The sequence below is a fragment of the Loxodonta africana genome, chromosome 8, assembly GCF_030014295.1.
Source record: "Loxodonta africana isolate mLoxAfr1 chromosome 8, mLoxAfr1.hap2, whole genome shotgun sequence".
NCBI lineage: Eukaryota > Metazoa > Chordata > Mammalia > Proboscidea > Elephantidae > Loxodonta > Loxodonta africana.
The window spans coordinates 130,551,894-130,566,544 of record NC_087349.1 but is presented as its reverse complement, the minus strand read 5'-3'; the positions used below and the strand labels follow the sequence as shown (position 1 = coordinate 130,566,544).

General features: G+C 41.3%; 1 protein-coding gene and 1 long non-coding RNA gene across 2 annotated transcripts in view; one reads left to right on the top strand and one right to left on the bottom strand.

Moving 5' to 3' along the window:
• TSPAN14 (tetraspanin 14) overlaps positions 1-14,651 on the top strand; it is an 82,455-nt gene that overhangs the window by 22,107 nt on the left and 45,697 nt on the right. The window lies entirely within an intron of this gene.
• LOC135232274 (uncharacterized) lies at positions 1,796-6,629 on the bottom strand. The gene is made up of 2 exons (XR_010322802.1): positions 5,462-6,629; positions 1,796-3,463 (listed from the first exon to the last, which is right to left on the bottom strand). It is a non-coding gene; the product is annotated as an uncharacterized LOC135232274 (long non-coding RNA).

Genomic DNA, 14,651 nt, shown 5'->3' with positions numbered 1-14,651 from the left:
CACATTCCAGGATGGGGGTTTTATGTCATTAGCCAAACACATGGTATTTTGAGTAAGTTGCAAGTTGCAGAGCTCCTTGCCTAAGGGCTCAGTCCCTGTTTCTTCCCTATCTCATTACCCCCTGAGAGAGATGTTACTCATAATGCTTTATGGAAGAGGGCGATGGTCTCTTTTTCTGTAGCTACTTCTGCTGGTTAAGGGCACTGTCCTGCCTAGCTGAGTAAAAATCTCTATCTGTTCTAAAGAGAGCTCTGGTTTTGTTTTTTTTTTAATCAGGCACCACCCTTGCATCACAAATTTAACACGGAACTGTTGGAGCCTGGAAGACAAAAACTTTATCAGAAGCTTGAGGAGACAAGACCTAAAAATCAGAAGTATAACAACTAGAGGGCCCAAAAAGGGTAGAAACCAAATAATGGAGGGGAGTACCGCCCGCCCTGCCCACCAAATATCTCGGCCTCCCCCTCTTTTGTTTCTCAATCCCACACACTTTTTTTTTTTACATTCTGTGGCCCACTTTACAAGAAAGGGGAAAAGTAAAGTTCCTTACCTTAGGCCTTCCGTCAACCCCAATGACTACAGTCACGACTGGAGAGTGGGCCTGGATTTTGGGTTAAAACAGAGAAGGCAGCTTTCGGGCTTGGCAAAAATTCAGTCTCTTTACCTCCCACGTCGAGAGTAACCCAAGGCTCTGCTGCAGAAATATCGATGGCCTTCTGGCCAGGAGATGAGCAGACCCCTGGGCCTCGTCAGTAGAGCCACTCTTCCTCCTCCAAGGAGAGGGACATCAGGTGTGGTGGGCCCGCCTGGACTGGCCTCTGGGGGAAGTCAGCTGGGTACCCTGTTTCAGGATGCTCCAGTGGCCTCTCTTCTTGCAATACCCACGTCCGTCTGGCTCGGTACTCACTGGCTGATGGGAAATTCTCGTGGAGGTCTTGGTCTTCGGGATCCTGCAGGGTTACCTCAAGGTGGGCCCTGAAGTGCTACTGTCAACAACCGGGCCTCCTTCTTCATTTTATCCTCTGCTGCCAGATCTCTGTTATTAAAGACCTTAAAGCCTTCCTTGACCTGTCGTGAGAGTGGAGTCTGGGGTCCTGCCTCTATCTTTTGCAGCTTCCTGCTAATATCTGCTGCAGACTGGATAATAAAATGCATAGCTAGTAAAGTCTTTCCTTCTGGGCCCTGAGGGTCAGTGTTAGTATATTTCCTAAAACCCCCAGTCAGCCTGGTGAGGAAGGCCGCTGGGTTCTCCTCTGCCGTCTGGGTGATTTTTTCACCCTATCATAATTAACAGGCTTGGCTATACTCTTCTGAGTCCCTCTTATGACATATGTAACTAAATGTCTGGCTCTTTCTTTACCATTCCCATTGTAACCCCAATTTGGCTCTGCATTGGGGACTGCTTCCCCTCCCAGTCTGGAAATACCATGTGTTGGTTGTGGGTGGTTAGCATCGTTTGCCTATTCTCTCGCCTTAGCAGGGATCCTAGTCTTCTCATCTGTACTACAGCGGTGAGTTAAAATGACCATCACATCTCCCCAGGTCAAATTAAAATTTAAGCTGAGTTTCATGAACTCATCCGTAAACCTCTCAGGCTGTTCTGATACACTCCCTAACTTTTCTTTGCACTGGTTTAAGTTTGAGACTGAAAATGGCACAGGAACCCAGATTGTGTCTCTAGTCCCATAGTGATTGATAAGTTTCTTAAAGATTTTTCCAATTCAAATATACCATAAAGAATTAAAGTTAACAACCATACCTTGAGTGTTGAACTAAATGGCCTTTCTTCTGACTCTTGTTTTACAAAAAAAAAAAAAAAAACAGTGGGTAACAAATTTTACATTATCCTTCCAATATTTACTATGGATATTTAAAGATAATCCTAAAGCTTTCAAAGTTTATTGTCCACACATTTATCGGGAATCTAAAGAAATTGTCCCCGTAAATTTACTATTAGTCACAAAGGGATCATTTAAACTAGTATAGGTGGATATATCACATAAGAACATATCTAGAAGGAACACACAAAGTTTGTTTACAGAAAACAGAAAATATAGAAAAACTTACATGTGACAACTGAGTTTTCATTAGAGAATTCATGATTAGCAAGATAGTACAGGATGGACTTCTCCTGTTGGAGGTCTTCTAGTTAATCTGTCTAAAACATACTAAGTGTCCTCCCTGAGGGCAAGCTGCGCCTCTTTGGTTTACCTATTAAGAGTCATGGGTCACCTTCTCAGAAGCAGAAGTGGAGTCTAAGACAACATGGAGTCTGACCCATGAGATCAATCTCTTCTGAGAACCTTAGTTAAGTTGCATAATTTTCTGTATAGCAAGAGGGTGAGAGTTTGATTACAAACATTAGACAGGTACTTCATACAACATTGTCTTGAAGACTGATTAAATGATTACTGATTTACCCTAAACATAACTCTCCATCTAATCTTTGGAGTCAGTTTCTCAAAACAGACTGAATCCTTTAAAAAAAAAAGCACAATGCCCAGAGCAAAAATGATCTTGCTAGTTTATCTGGACAGTTGTTTGACTCAAAGTGGCTTCAGAAATCAGTTTTTTCTCAAAGCTTAAGGTTCAAAAGGACACCCAAAGTTGATGGTCTATGTAGGTTGCCCCAGCCTCTGTGAAAACCAGAAATTTGGATTCTAGCAGAATTATGTACAACTCTCTCATGGTTCCCTCTTTTGAATCATGATCTTGTTATAGAATCTTTGATCAAAAAAGAGCTCAATAAATAGTAATTGGCCACTATTTGGTTTCTAAGATCTCAGGGCCATATAGCAAATCAGGAGGTAGAACAGAAACACTAACAATAATATTAGGCCAATTGTCTGAAATAACCAATGTAACCATGACCCTGAGGTCTTTGAACCAAGGAAATAAATCTCATGAGGTGTTTGTTTATGCATAAACAGCATCAGTAAGTGTTTTTCACGTGCTTCAGCAGCAACTATATTCTCTCAGACTTTAGGTTGTATATTAATATAAATACAGCAACATTAATCTATTGAGGGACAGACTGTCCTTGAGAGGATAGGAAACCTAATGTTGGTCTAACTTGTAAAATCATAGCTCAAATTTCAGACACTTTCTGGTGATATTTCTAACTTTGTTAAGTTTGTCAACAGGAACTTTTAATTCAAGAGTTAAAATATCTAAACCCACTAGTTAGATAATTTAGGAGAAAAGAGGAAATGGTTTTTTAATATCTAGAAAGTAGGACCTTAAAACATTTCATATTTCCAGAAAGAAAGACTAAAACATCGGCAGTGTTCTCACATGAAACCCACAGTGTCGTTTCGTTGACTCAGTCTTGTGTAGTTAATTTCTGTTCCAAGTGATTCTGGATCAGCTGCAGTCTGCAAAACCACCAGCATCCGTATTAAGAGCTCTGGAAATCCTGATTGAGTCCAGTCGCAGTCCCTGTCGTAGGTCCAGCATAGTCTATCTTTTTTTAAAAGTTGAGATATTCTGGTCAAACGTTTTCAGAAACTCAGCAAAGAAAAAAAATTACCTGTAGATGACAAAACTTAATATGGCCATGGTTAATTTATAAACATAACTCTTAATAGTGAAAGACCTGATAGCAATTAATTACAAGCATAGTGTAAAGGCCAAATAAAATCAGTTAAAAAGCTTTAGATAAAAATATTTCTAAATATAACCACTAACTATATTTTTAAAAAACTTCAGGTGTAACACATAATAATCTTGAGACATAATACCATATAGTCAGGATATGCTAATACACCAAGATTATCAAGTCTCTAAATACCCGAATAGTAATAAAAATAACTTGATAGGTAAATGATGCGAATTCTTCAATTAATCCCTTGGCTTTGATGGTGCTAGATTAAAAAAAAAAAAGTTTCAACCAAGTTAGCACTAAAAAAATATTAAAATTAGGATATAATATTATGCATTTGCTGCCTAATCTTAGGCAAAGACAAAAGAAAATATTAACATATAAATTTTAACTCAAAGAGAATCAGGCACTTCTCTTAATTTTAACAACATGTCCCATGTAATTTATATCAAGTTAAATAAACCTTTTTAGCACTCTTTCTTTATAAAAAATTTTTGTGGCTTTCAGACTTGTCAGAAGTTTATCATAAGTTTACCAAGAAACAATACTTTAGTTATTTAATCAAAGGTCCTAAAATAAAAACCTTAGCTTTTTCTTTTTCCCTAAAGCCATGTGGCTTGGTTTCCAACTCAGGAATCGTATTTTAATGAGAGAACCATTAAACTTTAGTCAGACAGACGTTTTTGAAAGGTAAAAAGATAGCTAATTACCCTTCTACTGTTCTAGAATTGTTACTTTTGCTTTAAGACAAAATTATCTTTTTTCTTTAAACCACCTAGAGCAAAGGATGACGAGTTGCTTGGTAAACAGCCCAAATGATAAATTCTCAGGAGTCTCTGTAAGTATGTTCTAATTTAACCTGAATTTCTTTTCATCAATTAATCTCTGTGTATCACACATAAATTACACATAAGACACAGACAGGCGACTGAGATAATCTTGCAGTCTCAACCTCCCACACAAGCCCAGTCACACGTAAGACGAACAGAGAGTGCTCGGACCAGACAAGTCAGAAAGGGAAAGGGGGAACGAGGGTGATCTTAGTGAATTGCTAGGAATATCTCAATCTCCACTTCGATCCTCCAGATACCTGTTATCCCCAATACCAGATGGGGCTTCAATCTCCCAATCTAAACAGAAAGATAGATGTCTGCATTCACTCCCCAGAACCAGGGTGTACTAACCAGAGACAGACAACATCCAGACACAAAAACGACAGCTGCTACACACTCATGTGCCTGCCCAAACTCTAAAACAAGTGGCTGGGCAAAATGCCAACTTGAGAGGAAAAGAAAAAGGAGAGAAGGGATGGGCTGTAGTTCCCATCAGGAGTGTACTGCCAGCTGACCAGAAATTCCAGATTCTGTCCTCCAGGCTGAGGACAGTCCAGCACCTAGGAGTTACGGGACTTTTCCCTAGAACTTAACAGAACAAATTCTGCCCTCCAGGCTGAGGACAGTCCAGCACCTAGGAGTTACGGGACTTTTCCCTAGGACTCAACAGAACAAATTCTGCCCTCCAGGCTGAGGACAGTCCAGCACCTAGGGGTTACGGGACTTTTCCCTAGGACTCAACAGAACAAATTCTGCCCTCCAGGCTGAGGACAGTCCAGTGCCTAGGAGTTACGGGACTTTTCCCTAGGACTTAACCAAAGTGGGTGTTTAGGCCTGGCCCCCAAACTGATAAACCAAAACAGGTCTGACACTACCACACCTGCATCTTGGACTTACCAGATTCGAAATCCTGAAGAGGGTCTAGCGCCCAAGATAGGAGTGGAAAGGAAAGAGAAGAGAAGTAAAAAGGAAAGACAAAAGCCTTCCTCAGGCCCCAAACTGTATGGAAGTCAGAGTTGTCATTCACCTATGGAGAAGGCTAGGAGTCAAACACTCTGGTGGCTGTTTGCCTGTCCCTTTGGTGAGATGGCCCTTCCGTTGTCCCCCTGGGCTGTGGTCTCAGGCGTTGTTGAAGAATCCCACCAGAGTCGCCAGAGATGTTACAGTCTGAGAACCACGGACCTCAAAAAGTGAGTCATTGTCTTACCCACAAGAAAAGAATTACTTACGGAGACTTGGCTGACTTTTGAAAGGAAAACCTTTATTAGAAAATGAAAGCACTGCACAGTGGGGCAGCAGCCCAGTGTATAGCACTCTAGCAGGCTACTACTCCCTTGCACAAGTCTTTGTCTCAAGCTTTTATTATTCGCTAAGAAAAGGAAGTGGGGTAATAGCAAATCAGCAGCTAGGATTTCAGATAATGCTTTTTTTGGTATAAGCAGTTCAGTTCGATGTGACTATTTAGTTCCTTACCTGTGTGTGCACTCTGCCAGTAAGATGGAGTCTGTGACAAAGGCTTCTGGGAAGGTTGGCAGCACTTATTATGGGGTGTTGCACCTGTGCAGTCCCTCCTGTGGTGCGGGTTCAATTACTGTCTTGGGCAGAAGTCATCCATCGGTCACCTTGCAGATGTGTAGGCATGCTGCAGGGACCATTTTGAGCCAGTCCTTCTGAAAAAACATCTTACAAGGGAGTACATTGTTTGTTTTTTCCTTATCACACATTCCAGGGTGGGGGTTTTTTGTCATTAGCCAAACACACAGGCATTGTAAGTAAGTTGCAAGTTGCAGAGCTCCTTGCCTAAGGGCTCAGTCCCTGTTTCTTCCCTATCCCACACCCACAGCAGAGCCTTTCCCCTGGGGGACTCGCTGCCTGAGTGCATACCATCATCTTCAGCCTTCAGAGTGCACACAGCGCAGCCCAGTCCTCCCTGGATCTGACCTCCTAGGGTCTTGTTCATATCTGCGGTGTCACTGTAAGGTGGGCCAGGCTTTTCCACTTTCCGTGTGCTGCTGGCTGAGGATGATGCTTTTCTGTGTGTTTACCTAGGTACCATGTATAGGCATCTCATGTGGACTTAGGTTTTCAAAAGCAGGCCTATGTGATGGTCAGGGTGTGGGATGCCATGTACTGCAGCAGCGTGGGCCCATCCTCTTGTGGGAAGGCAGCTTTTCCCTCAGCACCTGGTAAAATGTATGTAATGTTAAATTTGCCATTTAACAATTTTAAGTGTACAATTCAGTGACAGTAGTTAAACTCACTGTGTTGTATGACTATCACCGCTATCTACTTTCAATTTTTTTTTTTAATCAGCCCCTGATAGACTGTGAGAAAAATGTGGAACAGAACCACAGATTTCTTAAAAAAACAAAAACAAAGAATTCAGACTTACTGGACTGGTTGAGACTGGAGAACTCCTGGAGACTATTGCCCTGAGATACTCTTCAAACCTTGGACCTAAACTAACCCCTGAGGTTACCTTGTAGCAGAGTAACATATTGACTCAGAAAATAATGACTATCGCACCTAAGTACTGGGCTCCTTTAAAAAATTACCTATATGAGACCAAACAATCAACCGTCACGTTAAAGATGAGAATGTCAGGGGCAGGGAAACTATATAATGCAAACGGAACAACCAGAGTGGAAATAATGAGAATGTAGAACGTTCACCATGTGAAGAATGTTACCAATGCCACTGAACAACTTGAGTAGAAATTTTTGAATGGGAACCTGAACGGCTGTGTAAACCTTCACTGAAAACACAAAAAAACTATTTAAAAAACAAAAAAATTTTTTCATCAGCCCGAACAGAAACTCGTATCCTTCAGCAATGACTACCTATCTCCCCCATCCTACCCCTCCCCCCTGCCTCCCCAACTCTGGTAATCACTGGTAAACTTGTCTCTGACTTTGCCAGTTCTAGGTATTTCATGTAAGTGGGATCATACAATGTCTGGCCTATCTCAGTCAGCGTAATCACCCTGTGTTTTGAGAGTCAGCAATATGGCTGTGGGTGACCAGGCCCTGCCTTATTTGGTGCCGCTCATTTTGAGGGTCTTTTTGGGCCAGGGCTTTGAACCAGGTTTGAAATCCTGGTTTGGGCCCAAGGTTTGTTTGTTGCTTGAATGTTTGCTCATTTTGTTTGTTTGTTTGTTTCTTAAGGAAAATGTTCACAAACTATGTTTTGACTTGAGGCCAGTCATTTTGTAGAATCTACCTTAATATAAGGAGCTCTGGTGGTGCAGTGTTTAGGAGCTCAGCTGCTAACTGAAAGGTTGGTGGTTTGAACCCACCAGCAGCTCCGTGGGAGAAAGATGTGGCAGTCTGTACCCTTAGAGATTACAGCCTTGGAAACCCTATGAGGCAGTTCTGCTCAGTCTTACAGGGGCGCTATGAGTCAGAATTGACTCTTAAGGCAACGGATTGTTTGCTCTTTCCTCGTGGTTAGAGTCAGGTTATGCATTTTTGACAGGAATCCCACGGAAGTGATCTGTCCTCCTTGGCGTGATGCTCGTTTGATTTCATGACTGGGACATCGACCTTGTACGTAAACAATGATGATGGTCACTTGATTAAGGTGCTACCTGCTTGGTGTCTGCTGAGTTACTCATATGTTCTTCATAATTAACAAGAATCCCATGGGGAGACACTTTAAGACCGTGTACATATGCTGCTTCTCATCAGCCTTTCACCCACTAATTTTAGGACTCATGCTGGTTCTTGCCAGAATCACTTATTTCTGTGATGGTTGCAAACTAGTGATTTTCTAGTTCCCTAAGTCCTTCCACACTTCTCGCTTGGTGTCCTGCTGTAAAGAAGGGCATTCCCTGCTCCCACATTTGTTTACTCATTTATTTATATCCATTAAATGGACTCATGGATTTTTATTTTATTTAATGGGTTACAATCCATTAGCATTATTTATTTTCATGTTCAGTTGTTTCACATTTGGCCCACGAAGGGCAGCTTTTAAAACTATGCATTTCCAGGCCCACCACAATCCTGTGGAACTGGTCTTGTAGTTTTAGAAAAGTTTCTCAAGTGATTCTGATGTTCTGTGGAGTTCGGCGTCCCACCAGGCCCATCATTTTCGGGTGTGCACCCCAGGGAGCTGTCCCTCCCCCCACAGTCCCTCCCCCAGCCACCTGAAGAGAAAGGTGACCCACTCTGCCCTCCTCCACCCTGGGTTTCTGGGTCCAAGTTTCTCTGAACAAAGACTCCTGTACCTTAAAAAAATAATAAAAATAGTAATTTTGAAAATCTCTGGGTAAGGTGACCTCCATCACAGGCTCTGCATTTCTCCTGCTGAACCCTCCCACCCTACCCCACCCATCTCTGACCCACATCCATCCTGTGTCTGCTCCTTTCCCTGTGGCAGCCCTGAGGTACAGAAGTCTCTCCTCTCAGCAGATTAACAGGGAGACCCCCCTGGCTCCTAAAGCCCAGTAGGTTTGGGGTTGTGGGTAAATATTGAGCCCACTTGCATTGCCTATTCTCCCCCCATTTTCCTCCTATATCACTGGCAGCTAGGCCTGTGCCTTCTACGCAGGAGATAAAAAGGGACCTCCCTAGAAAATCTGACTAGCCTAAAAGAAAGTAAATAAAGGCACAGATAACAGGGATTTCCTGTGAAATGGCCCAGCCAGGTCACCCTAGACAGAAGCTCACCATTGTGAAGCTTACCCAGGGATTCAGAGCTTTCAGTTAATTCTTTAGTCATTCATGCTTAATCATGAGCAGATGACCAAGGATTACCAGATATCTGAAGAAAGTTTCTAACATGAAAGCAAAACAAATAGAAAAACAACTTGAAAGAAACAAGTCTATTCAGAAGAATAACATTTGAAAAAATTAAATATTTCCACACATAGATAAGACAAATACTGTATCCATGAACTAAGAACAGGATACTATTAAAAAAGGAACATTTTGAAAATAATAATAATAAATAAGAGCAGAGGTGAAAATATCATTAGAAGTATTAGAAGATAAAGTTGAGGAAGCCTTCCAGATAATACAACAAAAAGATGAAGAGACGAATAATAGGGCAGAGAAGGTAAGAAAATTAGAGGGGTCAGTCAGGGTTTCCACAAGTCCCTGGGTGGTGCAAATGGTTAAGCACTTGGCTGTTGACCGAAAGGTTGGTGGTTTGAGTCCATCCAGAGAGAGGATCCTTAGGAGAAAAACCTGCCCTCTACTTCTAAAAACTTAGACATTGAAAACTCTGTGAAACACAGTTTTACTCTGATACATGTGACGTCACCATGAAATGAAGTTGGCTTGATGGCAGCTGGTTTTTTTGTAAGATGTCTACATTTACTAACAGGAGTTGCAGAAATAGAGATCAGAAAGAAATGAAGGTGGGAAATCATCAAGAAAAATTTTCCTAGACACAAGGATGTTGGTTTCCATATGGAAATGCCCAATGAATATTCAACCATGTGGATATTAAGAAAGACCTAGACCAGTACTCTGAAATTTCACTATCCTGGGAGAAAGGGAAGATGCTAAAGTTTACAGAAAAGAAACAAGTCCAGTACAAAGAGCAGGAATTGGGGTGGTTTCAGGCTTCTCACCTTGCCAGAACATAGAAGATGGTGGAGCAATGTCTTCATCATTCTCAATGAAATCAATTCCCAACCAAGAATTCTACACAGTCAAACTTTTCATTCCAGAGTGAGGGTGGAATTAAGATGTTTTCAGACATACAGTATCTGAAAACCTACCTTCTGTACTGCAGGATTTCTCCACAAAGGTGAGGAAAGATGGAATCTCTTGTAGTCTGTGTTCCAAAAAAGGCAAAGGGAATTCCTGGGATAGTGGTAAGGAGAGATCCTAGGCACACCTGTCCAGATTGAGACAGCTCAGATGGCTCCAGGATTGATTTCTTCTGGAAGACGAAAGAAAATATCTGATGTGAAGGAACTTACTGAGAGAAGATTTACATAGCTGGTGTCAATATTGGGGCTTAATATTGATAAGCTCATAGGAAATTAAGCAAACAGACAAATAAAACTAACTCCAGAGAAAACAAGAAATTGCTTTTTTTTTTAGAGAAATAAACAATAGAAAAATAAAAGTAACCTTGGTTTACGTGGCTCACTCTGAGTGGCACATGTGGTCCTAATAATGTAAAATCTGAAGATTAGTCTAGCCTAGCTTTATAGCATAACTATAAAGGCAATGAGTAGTGTCATAAACATCTGTACTCTGATTAGTGTAAGATTGAGAGACTTACTGAAAGAAAAGAGACAGCTTGAGCTGGGAATAAACAGAACTCCATGCAGTGGAATACAGAAATTCAGAATGGACACTCAGCAGTGACATTTTATAGGAGAATAATGAATATGAAACACATTACTTGATGGGTACTTGCAAACTTAGATCACTGAAAGACATTACTTGATTAGTAATCATGGGCTTAGATCGTTGAAAGGCATTACTCGATTGGTAGTTGATCATTTTAAGGCAGGGCTTCCTGTGCCCCGTTCTGTAAGGCGATTGGCTTAAAAGGGTATACATCTCTTAGGTGAGTTACAATGCAACAGTCACATGGATACGTGACAGGGAGTGATTGCAGTATAGTTACATCACCATTACCAGACATTCCTCTCTTGGTACAACAGATGGCTGCCTCCAGGGTAAAAACAGAACCGTAAACAGGGAATCGCAGCCAGTCCTCAAATTGGCCGTTTCAGATCATGTCATATTAAAATTTTCTTTAATTCCCTTACACATTCCCTCCTTTTGATCAAAGAGTTTGAAAGAAATTCTTTGATCAGTTCACCAACCACTATTCTGAAAGAAGGCTTTCTTCTGCATGGACTTTGAGCATGTTTATCCTGGATGGCTGCTTACTTACACATCTGTAAGACCTTGTGTACTATGCATGTGGGGAAGTTATTATTGTTAGGTGCCATCAAGTTGGCTCCGACTCATAGTAACTCCATACACAACAGAACGAACTCCTACCTGGTACTTCTTTCAAGACAGATTTGTCCACTCTTCTGGCAGTCCATGCACATTCAGTATTCTTTGCTGGCACCTTAATACAATGGTGTCAATTCTTTGTTCTTCCTTATTCACTGTCCAACAGTTACATGCATATGAGGCAACTGAAAATATCATAGTCTGTGTCAAGAGCACCACAGTCCTAAGCGTGACATTCCTGATGGTACACACACACACACATATTCACATAATTTTTTTTTTTAAACATCTCAAGAGAATCTTTTGCAGCAGGTTTGTCCAAATGCAACACATCATTTGATTTTCTGCTGCTTCTTGCAGGGGCACCAACCAGGGATTGGAACTATAAATAGCAGCAGAACATTGTAAAAAGGGTAGCTGAGCACTGTTTGATGTCTTCACCATGCCATAGCTTTAGCCTCTTGCTTTTATGGTTTTATTATTTAAAGGTTAGTGCAGGGCAGGCCACGTTAGAGGAATAACCTGACAACCTGATGGCTTATTCAAGGAGTGGATTCGAGTCTGTCTGAAATATAAGTACTGTCAATGTACATTATTCTTTTCATGGGCATTAGATGGGTCTTTTGGGTGATGACACTTGTCAAAAGTTTCATACATTTAACAGCCTCTACAATTATTGCAATGACAATGAGTATTATTAATCTAGTTGACAATATAGACTTAATCCATGATCCAGTGCCTGAGGGTAGCCAGCTGAAAAATCTTAAAAAAAAAAGGAGGGGGGGCTCTGAGGGTGGGGTATATGGAGCCAAGTAGCCTTCTGGCGAATTTGTTTAATATCTTGTTCCATCTGCCTCTCCAAAGGTACTAATCCAGGTGCAACAAGAACTCCTCCTTGTTGGGCTAACAGAAAATCTAGGGCAATTTAATGATCCATAAGTACTTGGGAAGTGAGTTCATTGATTTCTCTTGGGCAGTCATAGCATTGACAACATCATTTGCTATTCCTTCCATGGCTCTGGAGATGTTACAGAGGGCATGTTCTAAATCTCCCACTCTGTACCAAGGGAGGAATATCCTCAAAAAACTATAAACCAGGCAGTTCCTTTAAGGGGTTCCTTCCATTTCTCCCTTGCTCATCTCTTGACTGCCTCTTCTCCTTTCTAATAGTTTCCAGTGATGAGTCCAGTGTAAACTCTCATAAGAATGGATGTCTAAAGGGATTCCCATATGGCTTAAGGTACATTGACCTGTTATTCCAGCTATCCATACAGGATAAAGCCAAGGTATAGAACTCATTATTTGGATTCAGGCCATCAAAGGTGCGGTATCTTGATCCTCCACATAAGAATACATATGCGCACGGGGCACATATTATGCCAGTCCTAACGTCTTTACGTGGGATAGGGATGGTTTGATTCATCTGCTCAAGCCAATTCTCTGTCAAGGAGTTGTTACAAACAGACAGTCACTCTAACCTCAGCCCATTCCATATTTGGACACAAAAAGACTTTTCCCTTGTAGATATACTGTTGAATTTCCTGAAAATGCCATGTTCAAATATCTGGAGTAGGGTGGGGGAAGCGGCTGGGGGCATTATATGAAATCAAGGGCTCATTTTTACAATCTGCAGGGGAAATCAAGGGTGTTTTGGAACACTGTAACTCTGAGCTGGTCAGGTTGAAACATGGGACTTGAGATTGAGTTAATACCTCAGGAGGATATCACAGTCTTACATGTATGGCTCACCTGGAAGTGATGTTAAAATTGAAGATGGGGGAACAAAGCCATAATTCAGAATGGGAGGAGCTAATGGATCTGAGTTCTCATGTAGAGTTTTGGGTAAAGGATGACAGATCCAGCATTCAATCAGATTTGTGCATCGTACAACTACCTGAACGAGTTTAACAAAGGCATTCTCATTCTAGGAATTAATGGTAGCTGTGCTTTGTGATGAACGGTAGTAAGTTTAGGAAGGGTGTCATACTGGAGAAATGCAACTCAAAAGAAGTAAACAAAGGTTGTAGCATACAAAGAGCCCTGGTGGTGCAGTGATCAAGGGCTGTAGCTGCCAACCAAAAGGTCAGCAGCTCAAATCCACCAGGCACTCCCTGGAAACACTACAGGACAGCTCCACTCTGCCCCATAGCGTCACCGTAAGTTGAAATTGACAGCAACTGCTGTCCAGTCAATTCCGGCTCATAGCGACCCTACAGGCCAGAGAAGAACTGCCCCAAAGAGTTTCCAAGGCACGCCTGGGGATTCGAACTGCTGACCTCTTGGTTAGCAGCCATAGAGCACTTAACCACTTTGCTACCAATAACTGATGACAAACTATTCTCTAAAATTGGTGTTAAAAATTTTGGGGGGGGGTTTCAGAGAAAGAACAAAATATTAAAACAAGGAATAATACCCCACAGTTGGAGTTCAGTGACAATACAAAGAATTAGGAAAACTGGAAAAAAAATCTCTTAGTACCTCTACAGCTAAATCTTTTCCATCTTAAAAGTTCAAGTTTATAACAAAAAACTATTTCAAAAGCAATGGCAAGTTATAAAGTAAGCAAAAATTGAGTATAATGGTCAGAAGGTAGCACTACAGATAAGTTAGATCATTAAAATCATTGAAATATCCACAACTAAAAATTTGATGCCAGTAACTAAGAAAAATTCAAAAGAATTAAAGCCCTCATTTAACCAACTTATTTCACAGATACCAATTGGCATAATCACCAAAACTACCAGGATATAATTCCACAATCATGCATGATAGCTAATAATATGAAGATATAAAATTAAACAAATGATAAAGAAAAGGCATCCAGCCCAACTTTTACTGCAGGCTGCATAGGCGATTTCAGGTCAGGTCTGAAGATCTTGGGAAAGCAGTCTGTCCGGCTGTCATCTGCTTTTCTTCCTGTCGACATTTGAATTTTAATTTCAAACCTTCATGAGGATCAACAGTCTATTCAGGAGTCTTCGGCTGGGATAAATGAATCCAAGCCTTACCTCCTTGTAGTTTAGTGAGAAGAACTAAATAAGGTCCTTTCCATCGAGGTTTGAGGGAATCTTTTAATTGGTGAACTGTAAAGCCTATAAGTCTGCACGTAAAATCTGAGAAAAATAGGTGAGGGACTTGGTGGAATCTTGGGGCATGACAGTCCAGGTAAACTGTTAGTTCCCCCAAGTGAAGGCAAACAAATATTGACTGTCCAGATGGACTGGAATACTAAAAAAAGCACTGCAAAGATCGACTGCTATAAAGTGAGTCACTTCAGGGAGCACT